Raw genomic sequence first — 12,274 nt, 5'->3', positions numbered from 1 at the left:
TCACGCTCAGACTCCCATTGACTTTAAGGAATGCAGGATTGGATCCTAAATGTGTGCTTTACTCACACAATAGCTCCTCATGGTTACGATCTATTGAGAAAGGCACACTTTAAAAACCATTTGGAATTGCAGGCTCATCCACCAGGCCAGAATGCCTGTAAAGATCCCCCATTATTCCAGGAAAAATGCTCGGTGTCTGAATTGCACACACACACACTCACACGTTTTCCTGGTTTCAAGCTGCAGGCACAGCTTAGCTTGAGATGCATCAAAATATTTTGAGCACTTGGCCTGATAGCTCCTAAAGAAACCACGTGTAATTTTAGGTTTTGAAAAAAAGCAAAACTCCGGGGAAAGGGGAAAAAAAAAAGCCACCAAAGCAAACATATAAGCAGCTGAATCTTAAGGTCGGTTTTTCAGAGAACTTTTGTAAAAGCCTCTAAAAGACCTGCACCAGCTAATACAAAACAGAGCCCTGCACTGCTATTTTTGAGGATGCTGTATATTGAGTTACGAGGCTATTACCATGCAAATCTCAAATGTACAAGCTTTTTACTTGGCCATAAACACCAAACAGTATACATTGTCTTTTCAGAAGAAAAGGTTTGCTGCTAAAATAGCAGAAGCCCTACGTAAATAACCAACATTCTTTCTGCCTGAGGTCACTGACTTGGCCTATTCAATTCCGGGCTAGTCTGGGATTTGACAATCTAAGCAGGGGAGAGGCCCTTTCCTTTTTTTCAAAAGAATGCTGGGATTTTATTTGAAATTTAAACTCTTGCAAACAAAAGGTGGCATCGTATGCTGGAGGCCTATGAAGGTGGAGTACAGGATGTGTATTGTTTTCTCCCTTTACATAGGTTCTTTCAGGAAAGAGTATTCAGAGTCTGTGAACAAATTCTAATCAAATATTATCATCAGGTAGACAGACACAAGAAGATATGAAGAAACACTTTTTAGAGATTAGGAGATTCACTTTCAAAAAATATTGATGCAGGGAAAGCATAAAAATGGTTTAAAATTATAATTTAAATTATCATTTAAAATAAATTGTTTTCAAATTAATAATTGGAAGTTACTCTATAGTTTAAGTTCCTATACTAATTCATATTTGTACACCAAAAGAGAGCTTTTCAGTGCAAATTAACTGTGGCCACAAAGTCAGCATTCACTCTCCATCTCAAGTCTGTCCTGGGCAGGCAGATGGTAGTTAACTCTTTTTTCCTCCCCATTACCGTTGCCCAGCTCTTACTTGGACTCTCACAAAAGCACACTCTTGTGTAATACAATTATCATTTCCATTCCTGGGCTGTTATCCAGGCTCTGCACTGCTCTGTGCCACCTCTCCAGCATGGGAGCCTCGTGCCAGCTCCTGCCCCACACACCTCCCTGGCTGAGCCAGGAGCTGGGGAAACCCTGAGAGCATCCTGAGCTCACCACAACCCACAGGAGCTGCAGACCTGCCCCAAGGTACCATCTTGGCCAGAAAAATGTCTGTCTTTGCTGTGCACTCACTAACCTGTGGTAAAATCCAGATGAAAATGTGAGTGTTTATCATTCTGACATGTTTGTAGCCCAAGGTAAACTCTAGACTCCCCTCTGCAGTTCACCTTAACCTGCCATGATGTCAAAATGAAAAACCTCAGTATCTTCCTGAGGGTTTTGCCTCGTGTCAGTGAGGCACTGAAGGGAACAAACCCCTTCCTACCCAGCCTTTGCTGCCAGCCCCTGCCCTGGGGCAGGTGATGTGTCTCCTCTGAGCACCCCCAGCACTCCCCCCACCACAGCCCAGCCCGGGTGGGGAGGTCGTGGAGGGCACATTTGTGCCCCAGCCCCTCTGCAGGACTGAGGCTGTCGGCCTCCAGCAGGAATATGAGGATGGATGGCTGATATCTTCTGTTACCTTGCTGGAAAACCCCACCTTTCTTAGCAGGGTATCCATAATCTCTGTACCATGTTTACTCCACTGTGGAATTCTCTTCCTTTCTCTCTCCTCCTCCTCTTCAGTCAGGTTATTTAACCAAGAGGTTGCTTAAAGCTGCAGAGACGAGACGATCTCTGACCTCTGGTACTCTGGCAAAGCCTTCCTGTGCAGACTGTATTATAAACTTAGCGGATACTTTCAAGCTTCCATATAATTTGCAAAAGTTAAAATTGGCAGATGTTTCCTTTCTGTCCCACTTACATATTTATCCTATCCCATACCACCCATCAATTTCAGGGTTAACACATAAATTATTTCCACAGAGCTCTAAGAGAAGAACTTATGTTAAAAATGAACTTGCAAAAACATATGCCAAGTATATATTTAAAAACAGAAATACAACTGCTTGCATCAATCTAATAGCTATTTTGGGCCAATACATTAACATATATCTTAAAATATATTACTTAATAAGCCAGCACGCAGCCACACTAACAAGAAAATGTAAAATAAAGCTCCAAATATACCTCAATTTAATTTTTTTCACCCCAGGGCTGGGTTTAAAAATGAAAAAGAAAATAAAAAGTGAAGAACAAGGGCAGAGCAACACAGACTACTGGGTAAAAACCATGAGAGGCCTTCCCACCACTTGGCAAGCTGGGAGGGCAGGGGTACACTCTTCCCCCAAGGTAGCTTCCACTGTGGGAAGCTTTCAGCATTCCATGACAGACCCTGCTTGTTATCAGCAAAGAATTCCACTTTTCCAGCTGCTGCCTGTAAGCCAGGACTTAAAAGAGCACTTGTCTTATCACACTCTCCCAGCATCCCAGTGCCAGCCTATGGCAGAGTAAATCCACCACCAAACTGCAGCCTATTCCAGCCCAAGCCCTCCTGACCTCCAGGCAGGACACAACCTCCCTGAGCAGCCTTGCTGGCCTCTACCCATTGTGGGTGTTCTCACTCAAGCTCCAGTAAGAACCAATGTCAGCAACAGGGATCCATCCAGTGTGGTGTCCTGTCTCCAGCTCCAGCCAGGAGTGCAAGTTCACTGGGAAAGAGAATTACAAACAGGGCTCACACAGGCCCAAGTGTTCCCAAGAATAACCTCTCAGCTTCCAGCAGCCAGCACTTAAGGCCTTCCTGCACCACAGGTTGCATCATAACTATTATGTTTAATAGCCTCCCTGGACCAATCCTTCTTTAATTTGTCTAATTCCTCCATGAGATCATTTATACTCTTGGCCTCCATGCTGTCCCTCCGGCAGTGAGTCCCACGACTTCCCTGTGCATTGTAGGAAACATTCCCTTTTGTTTGTTTTAAACCTCCGCTGATCTCAAGCTTCTGTTGCATGCTGAAGAACACGGCAGCCCCCACAGTCGCCCCCCAGCCCAAAGAGCTCTGTAAGCCAAAGCCTGACACTCCAGCCTCCAGCTGCACCTGGACATGAAGGGGATGCAGATCTCTGGCACAACTGCTGTTTTTATCCAGCAGCATTCTGAGACTCTGCTCAGGTCTTCTTTGCACAGCACAGGAGTGGGCACACACAGGTGGAGTGGAGAGTCCCTGACTCAAAGTCCACCCTCTGTGCCTGAGGTCCCTGCAGGAGACAGGACCGACCTCCTGAGTTCTGCACTGCCCCAAGTCAATAGAAGCCTTTGTGAAGGGTGAACTGCTCTAACATGCAATAGGAGGGAATTTCTATGGGAATACATCCAGAAGAAAAAGCCACTGTATTCCAGTAAGACCAAAGGAAGGAGAGAAAAAAAGAAATAAAAATGGTATTTGGTCCCTAGTGCCACCTGGACATCAGAGCAGGGCAAGAACCCACCTGACAAACAAGTAGCAAAAGTTGGGCAAGCTCGTTGAACTGGGGGTACTACAGACCCCTCAGTTGCTACCAGGTTCTTCCCTGCAAGTCATTATTCTATTCTTCATTCAAGTTCAGCCTGAACTAAAAGCCCCAGCTTAGCCAGGCTCTGCAGCAGATGAACAGAAATGGGACCAAGAGCAGGAGGGGCAGCCAGGCTGCTGGATGTCATCTCTGCACGGACTGAGCTGCAGCATCACCTCTCCCAACACACAGAACAGCATGCTGAACAAAAGGAGTGGACACAGCCCAGTCCTGTGGCAACATGCAAGAGCCTCAAGGGAGATGAGCAATTTCCCTAAACCATCTTCTGCGGAGTCTCAGAAAAACAAGAATGGATTTGCACAGTTCACTGTCTTCCTCCCATGAGTCAGCACCCCAATGAGAGCAGCAAAGGGCACTGCTGCTGAACCTAAACATGCCAGCAAGGCTTGGTTTGAGTCACATCCACAAAGGGTTCAGCAGCCAACACCAATGGCACCCGTGTGTTGGTGAAACGAAGTTCACAGTGCTCAGTTCTCCTTCCCTCAAGACAAATCTTTGCAATAGATTGCTGAGATCCACAGTGCCTAGATGTCACAGTCTGATGAGACTGGAATGTTTGCAAAAGAGGATGAGTTATGAGATAGACCAAACTCCTCTCTCTCAGCAATTGTAAATACAAAATTAAGGGGCTTTAATCGAGGAAATGTGGAAAAAACAGAAGAAATAACAACCCTTTATTAAAAGATATATGTATGTTGGCAAAACAGTAACAGAACACAAAACAAACTAGACCGCAATCCTAGAAAAAACAAACCCAAAAAGGTCTGAATGCATACTTCTCTGTCCTTTAGCACAGTCCCAACTGTGGCCTGCGGGGGCACTGCTGGGCTCTGGTGGTCACCAGGCAGGGAGGGGTCTGGGGGGGTCTCGAATCCCAGGAGGAAACGAAAGGAGAACAGAGACCCTTCCCCGCATGGGAGAAAGGCAGAAGGGAAAGCAGCTCACCCCTACGGGACTCACTGTTCCCAGATGACGGTGTTCCAAGGCTCTCCCCTCCTCTCCCAGCGAGCACAGACCTCTCCGATGAAAAGAAGAAAAACAACCAGTAGGTCCTGGCAGGAGTCACGAGGTAGTGGCGGCACAGGGCCAGTGGTCAGGCCTCACCAGGACGAAAGAACCAGAAAAACTGGCTCCCAGGCTTTTCCTCCAGAAATGCCCAGATACAGTCCCTGTCTCCGTCCCGGGGAGAGAACTCCACAGTCTGACCTGTCCTCTGTCCGGGCGGCCAGCTCCCCAAATCTCCAAAACCTTCCCCCCTCACTCCAGCCTTCGAATGGGCCATTAGCATGGAATGCAGCCTGGCCAGCCATTCCTTTTGTAAGGCTGATTGATTCCCTTTCCCCTTCCCTATTCGAACTCTGTTTCTCTTACAGGGAAGCAGGGAAAGAAATATTTCTCTCTCAGATTTATAACCTATAACACTAGAGATGGCATCTTGAGCAACAACTGTAACTCTTTTCTTCATGGGACAATGGAAGAATGTGTCAGGGAGTGGTCCTTGGATCCAGAAGTGCCAAGGCAGCTTAGAAAGGTTAGTACAGACTGAAGAAATAATACTCACAGAATGGCAAAGTATTAAAGCATCTGCCAGTTTTGAAGCACATTCTTTAGGTTTAGATTATTTAGCAGTAAATGTGAAAGTCCTACACAGAGAACAACTCTTCTCTTGCTCGCACTAGTGAACAATTACACTGATGTTAATAATTACTTCAGATTTATCCTGTGTGACTTGGAACAAAACCTTGCTAGGACTTTAGATATGTGTTTTAGACAATATTCCAGTATGCTTTGCTGTAAACAAGACTCAAAATTTTCAGTTGTTGTACTGAATTACTGAAATGAACTGGGATTTGCTCAGCCAATTTGAAATATAATCAGAGATCAGCCTCCCTGGGCTGTCCTTGATATTTTGTGGTGGACTAACAGCAGCTTCCTGCAACAGGTCACATTAGTACTAAACCCACAAGCAGCTTTCAAGCCAGAGAGCTGAATAGGTACAGCTCCTGACAGTACACTCACTTCTTTTGGCACTCAGGTACAATAAGGATATTGTTCCTTTAATGCTTAGCTTTCCTTTTAAGAAGTATGTGAGATTTCAGCCAATTCTCCGCAACGATTAGTTCAGGATGAATGTACTTAACTCAGAATTCAGCTGGAAAGGGCCCAAGTAGATGCAATCAATTTTCTACTAAATCCACTTCCTTCCTCTCTTCTCTACCCGGCATGAGACATCAGCTCACCACTCCAGCCAGTGGTGACTGAGACAGTGCAAACCTCTGCCTTCAGCCATGCTCTTATCAAAGCCGGTTATTTCTTTCCATTTCCCCTGGTTTTTGGGTTTTGCACATCCTCTTCACTAGCCCAGCGTTTGGGCTTGGGGGAAAAGGCTCTAGAAGCAAATATGAAAAAGTAGCTATCTAGCAAACCACAAATCTCAAATGCACTGGCTGCTGTGACCCCCGGAGTTAATCACTCAGAACTGCACAGGATCAGCTGCAGAACTCCACTGATAAAAGACAATTTTCTCCTCTGCACGACTCTCAGAGGAGCCTCCCCCAGGTTTCAATGTGCAGGCACTGTGTGGATGTGCCAGCTCGGTGTGTGACACCTCTGTGTGTTGACACCAAATTATCTCCACCAGCATCAGCTGAACACCACAGGACTTGTGGGAGAGCAGCACCAGCCCCTCTCCCTGAGCCAGCCTCCTGGCCTGGAATAGCACAGTGGTAACAACAGGGATGATTTGCTACTTGAATTTAACCAGGGCAACAAAAAAATAACATCTGTTCAAAAACAAGGCTTAGAAAACATGATCTCTGGCTCTCACCTACATGCTTTCTTAAGAATTTAAGTAGATGATTTCCAACCTCATTTTCCCAAGTGTATACATTCTCCTTTGTTAAATAACTTGTGCAATCAGCAGAACAAGTCCTGGTGGCTCCGTATTCTTTAGGTTTTCTTCCTCTGGAATGGTGGTGTCCAAACGTTTTTGATCGTGCTCCCCTACCAATAAATAATGTTTGCATGTGCACCCTCAGTATGTGTATATTTATAAATTATATACATCTACTAGGGAAGTATTTTCTTCCTGCACCCTAAAGGATCATCTTGAACACTCTGTGGGGTGTGTGGACCCCACTTTGGAGACTGCTGCTCTAGAGACCACTGGACTGTTAATACCAATTCAACAAATTGTTTCCATGGGTCTGAATTTACACTGCCATGGTTCCTACAGTTGGTAATCCACTGACTCACTCAGTACAGTTATTTGCTCTATTTCCAGGGAAAGTTTTGCAGGGAACACAATTGGAACAGTGACAGTGCAGAGCACCCAGGCAGCCAGGGGAGTGACGTGTACTGAGTTTCCTTCACTGTATCTCATTTAATGTCAAGACACAGCACATTTGTGTTTTACAACACATTGACAGACAACCATTGAAACATAACAGTCAGGGATCAAGAATGATTCCTAAATGCATTCCTGCTTTTAAATATGCACTTAATTTAGATGCCTTTCACTCTGCACAGGCACAGTTAAAAGAGCTTGCAGGTATGAGTGGCTGTGTGCTGGCACAGAGTCCCTGCACAGCCGAGTCAGCCCTGCTGAACCCACCAGCCACTGCTGCTGCTTCTTACAGACATACTTTAAAAGGGTCTCTCCAATTCTTAGCCTTTTTCTTGCCTAGCTCACCATTCACTTTTGTTGCTACTACTCCAAACACAGTGCAAGTTCACAGGAGTTTGGCAAACAAAGAGTTAAGGTTGGAAGGTTTCAGGTAAGAAACTCAGCTTGGGGGCTGGGGGAGAGAAGGAGAAAGCTGGAAGCCTAAGGGGGCATCCAGAGCAGGGAGCACTGCTGGAAAGCCCTTCCCCAGCCCCGTAGGCTGCCTGCCTGATCCAGGCTGGGCTGCAGGAGCTGGACAGCAGGAGCTGGACAGCAGGAGCAGCCAGGGGATGATGGCACTGCCAGGGACTGACCAGTTGGAGACCTCACAGGGGAGGAGCAGGACCAGCAGATATGGAGGTGAGGATAAGGTTGTGTGGGGCTGTGAACAGGAAGGAATACAGGGGTTTGTGCATCTCTAGAGGGAGTCTGTGAAGACAAAAAGCAGCAGGACAGTGCACAGAGCAGCGAGGGACCCCCTGGCTGAGTACCCAGCACTGCTGTGCCACCTGCACTCCATGGGATGAGCGGGCAGAGGGAAGGGAGGGTCTCTGTGGGACTTAAACCTGGTTCTCCAAGCCTGCCCCAAACACCACAAGGCAGCAACTGCTCATAGGGGACTTTGGGGATGACTTTGCAAGGCTCCAGTGAGTTCACAAACAACCAAGTTTACCCTGGGGTTTAAACCCCATCGCAGAGGCCGTGACTGTCACCAGCTGCCCCTGCCCCCTCCTCCCCCAGGTACTCCTCTCAAACAGCACGAGGTGACCAGAGCACTTGCAAAAACCACTGGGCAGAAGATGCTTTGAGGATATAAACAACACTTCCTGCCTCCAGCAGGCTCCCAGGTTACCACACCTCTCTAAGTCACATCACACACAAATAAAAACTTAAACACACTAAGCCAAACCTTCACCTGTCACACAGCTGTGTGGGACATGGCTCCAAGACCCAAATGCCCTTTGCCATTCCAGCTTGCAGGGCAGTCATTTATCACTCAGAACAGCAATGTTGGGGGTGAAATGCTGAAGCCCCTGAGCACCCACCACCCCAAACGATGGTAGGGGGTTATTCTGGCCCAGGACCACAGGACATGAACCTGTTCACAAGCGCTAAATGTCCATGAGAAGAGGAACAAGAGGACCAAGTGTCCAACAAATGCTCAACACCATTCCCAGAGGAACCCCTCCTCACATGCCTTGAGCCTGCTGGATGTTTGGGAGAGGCAAGGAACACAGAACTATACCTACGTTATCACACTCCTGCCTCCTCCACCACTTGAAGAAGGGAATTCTCATTAATTTGGGTGTTGAGCCAGGGGAGCTGGTGAGCAAGGCAAGGAGACTGGCCATGTGTACCAGCCTCAGCCTGCTGTCCCCCCGCCAGCCCAGCACCATTTCCAGTCACACCCCAACACCACAGTGTGTCTATCACAGGATCTCTGCTGGCTGCCCCCCTGTGCCCCATCCGATACCTGGGAACTGCCCCACGGAGCCACCAACCTCAGAAAAGGAGAAGCAGTGACACAGCTGGGCTGGGCCCCGGCCACCACAGAGGCCACAGCAGGGGGCTGCTGCTTCATGTTTGTTTTTAGAAAGCATTTACTGTACCTAACTGAAGACTGTGGGATCCAGTTTACAAGCCTGAAGATTTCTGTGTCGGTTCAGTGCAGGGCATCCACGTACAGGTTTCACGCTGGTAAAATGCTAAGAATTTCACAGTAAAACCATAAAATAATTCCCTAAATTTTCTGGCATGGTGTTCATAATCAAAGCAATATTGCAAAACTACCTGCTTTTTATATAGCTACAGGGAAGTGGCTCACCTGGGGCAAACAGCACTGATGTCAGTGTGAAGGTCCTGCTGCCCAGCTAAGAGCTCACACTGCTCTCCACAAAGTCAGGAGTACTTCAGCACTAACTGAAACTGGATTTGGCCATGAGAGATGATAAATCTAAAAAGTCCCAGCAGAAGCTCTGGTCAAAGGCAGGATTTTCAGGAAATGAGATATTTATTGGAAGAGAGAAAAAAAAAAAAAGCTTTCTGGCCAAGATCAAATTTACTGAGTTTCTTCCTGTGCTGTGTTTTAAGGGACAGAGAAGAGTGGGTGGGAACAAGAGCTCCTCATTACCTGAGTTAAAACCAAGCTAAAATTTCCTGAGAAGTCCAAGGGTAGGAGAAAACTGCTGGTAAATAACTCTGACCTGTAGAAGTCAATTTACCAGGACCAAGTTGGTCATTCTATACCAGTAAGTTTATAAGCAGGCAAAGCATTCAGGTCATGTAAATACCAGGGGTCACCAAAGCACTTTCCTTGGTGCCCAAGGCCAGCCCACTGCAGCTGCAGTCAGCCAATCCTCCTGAGCCCCCTCATTTAAAGGAGGAAAAATGCCTGGTTGTTTATGTAGGATTCCTGCCAAGCTTGGTTCTCTGATAAGCTTCTCTGGTGTATTTGTGTCTCACATCCGACTCAGAGTCCTCAGAATACTGGAGACAGCATTCCTTGGATACTGAAAATAAATTAAAAACACAACGTTGGGCTTGGACAGAGGAATGGGAACGTTATTGACGTGGCCCAGGCACTCAGGGCTCTGGGGAGCAGTGCTGGGAAAGCAGTCTTTTTAAAATGTTACATTAGTCCATGTATTTAATGACATATAATCCTAAAAATGGTCCCCCATAAACTGTAAATACGCATTATTTGAGTAAGTAATTAGTTTCAGTAGCATGCTTCAGCAGCTGTATGACTGGGCTGCCAGACACTGCAACTGTTTCCTCCAGCAAATGCCTCTATTTGTGATATTACAATAATTACTTACTGATTATTGTAACTTCTCACTTCCCCAGTTCTTCGACCTCAGGATCTCCACATAATTTCAAAGTATTAATGAAAGCAGCACAGTGTCACCCATGTGAGGGAGGTGACAAGAATTATGTCCACATGGGCCAAGGCAGACAGGCTGAGTGATCTACCCAAGGAGACAAGGAACCCTGGGGCAAGTGGATTAAAACCCCATCCTCTGACTCACAGGGTTGATCTACCCCTTGGTAGCCACCAACCCATCAGTCCTCTAAGAATTTATTCTCTTTGCCAATTTGGTCCTTTGCCAATACCCTCTGCCAGGAGGAAGCCTGAGAGACAGAATGCTGAGGTTTACTGCCACTGTGTATCTTATAAGTGTGAAGACAAACTTTAGTAAAAAAAAAAAAAAAAAAAAAAAATCTTTTCTTTTGTTTTGTACGTAGCAGGATTGTTATGGGAAACAGCTTTTCTAGACCTACAAGAGGTAAAAGCATCCTTAAGGTGAAGAGTGGCAGTGGAAACCTTGATCTGTAAAATGAATTTGCAAGGTAAATCCCAGGCTGCTTTCTGATGTGGAACTTCAGTGTGTTTTCAGGCCACACAGACATGTTTCCCTCGAAATAAGCAGTAAACAAGAATTACTGCTAAGGCTGAGTTTGTAACCCAGCCTGGACGTGCACCAGGTGCAAAGAGAGTCCTGTCAGAGAGCACAGGAGGATGAAGATAACAGAAGCAACCAAACCAGATTTCCTCTTCACACCTTGTCCTTTGCCAAGAGCTCCTGACCTTGTTAGGCAGGACTTGCAGAGCTGGACTGAGAGGTGCTGTGTGGCCTGGCAGGAGAGGAGAGGTCCTGTCACTGCACTGGCACCAGGGAAGGGACACAACAAGACCAAGACTGGAGACAGAAAACAGGTAACAGGAGTAAGAACAGAAAACCATCTGGAAGTATGGAAAAGAGCTTTGCTGGTGAGAAAGGACAGACTGAAGTTGCCATGGCTGCAAAGTGGTATAATCTCACCTCCTTGATATGGGGATGATGAGCTGCCAACAGTTTGGAGTCCTTAGACCCTGGGAACTCAGGGATCCATGAAAAGCCTAAGATATGCAAAACAAATCAAACTGGGAAAGTACCAGGGTAAAATAAGATTTCAAACAGTGCCAAAGGCAAGAGGACAAGCTCCCTATTTTCTGGAGAAAAAGGTACTGACATGCAGACAAGATCTTGACTAAAGAAATCCATTGTACTTGTTGGAGATTAAAAACAAAAGATGCCCGCACAGAAATAACAGTAAGTCTGAATTCTTCAGTATCAGAGCAGGCACAGGGCAGAGCAAATGCAGGCAGAAAGAAGGAAAAAGAGAACCCCTGGGAGATGGAAATCTTCACAGAGGATGCATCAAAAACTGAAGTTCAATCCTTCCAACACACGAGGGAAACCATCAGGTAATGGTGGCCCACAGAGCACACCCTGGGTCTGTCCAAGGTGAGGTCAGTCAAGGGCAGGACAAGGGAAAGGTGGAGATTCCCCCAAATGACAGCAGAGTATCCAGGTGATCCGTGGCCATAGGGCAGGCTAAACACATGGGAGTCTGAACATGTTTGTGTACAGGGACAGGTTTGTGGCTGTCACAAAATTTACTGAGACAGGCCCCGAGAAAGAAATGATCAGTTGGTTGTGGGTGAAAAAACAGATTTACTGAGTGCTGAAGGACAACACTGATTATCTGGCAAGTGCGGAGATAGAATAGATTTATTCTTGAAGAAGTGATGATGATCTATATTAAAAAAAGAAATTATTTCAGAGTTTGCAGGTTTAGTTTTCAGATGAGTAAAGATCAAGGACATCACTAAAGCATAGATTAGGCACTTTGCAAAATACACAGGGACAACAGAGAGCAGAAACGTAGGTCATTAAAATTACAGGAAGCCAACCCTGTGCTTCTCCTTTCACTCATTCTCTTCTTCAC

The 12,274-nt window shown here is 46.3% G+C and overlaps 1 protein-coding gene across 2 annotated transcripts in view; it reads right to left on the bottom strand.

Moving 5' to 3' along the window:
* WTIP (WT1 interacting protein) overlaps positions 1-12,274 on the bottom strand; it is an 84,761-nt gene that overhangs the window by 32,981 nt on the left and 39,506 nt on the right. Inside the window, exon 1 of one of the 2 annotated variants that reach the window (XM_027669365.1) lies at positions 8,095-8,100. The exons of the other annotated variant lie outside the window; for it this stretch is intronic. The gene's annotated coding sequence lies outside the window, so the exon portion shown is untranslated. Of the gene's footprint in view, positions 1-8,094; positions 8,101-12,274 lie in introns of those variants that run through there. 2 annotated transcript variants of the gene reach the window in all.

The sequence above is a fragment of the Corapipo altera genome, unplaced genomic scaffold, assembly GCF_003945725.1.
Source record: "Corapipo altera isolate COAL_440 unplaced genomic scaffold, ASM394572v1 140, whole genome shotgun sequence".
Lineage (NCBI taxonomy): Eukaryota > Metazoa > Chordata > Aves > Passeriformes > Pipridae > Corapipo > Corapipo altera.
The sequence above is the reverse complement of the archived record's forward strand: the minus strand, read 5'-3'. Positions and strand labels throughout refer to the sequence as shown.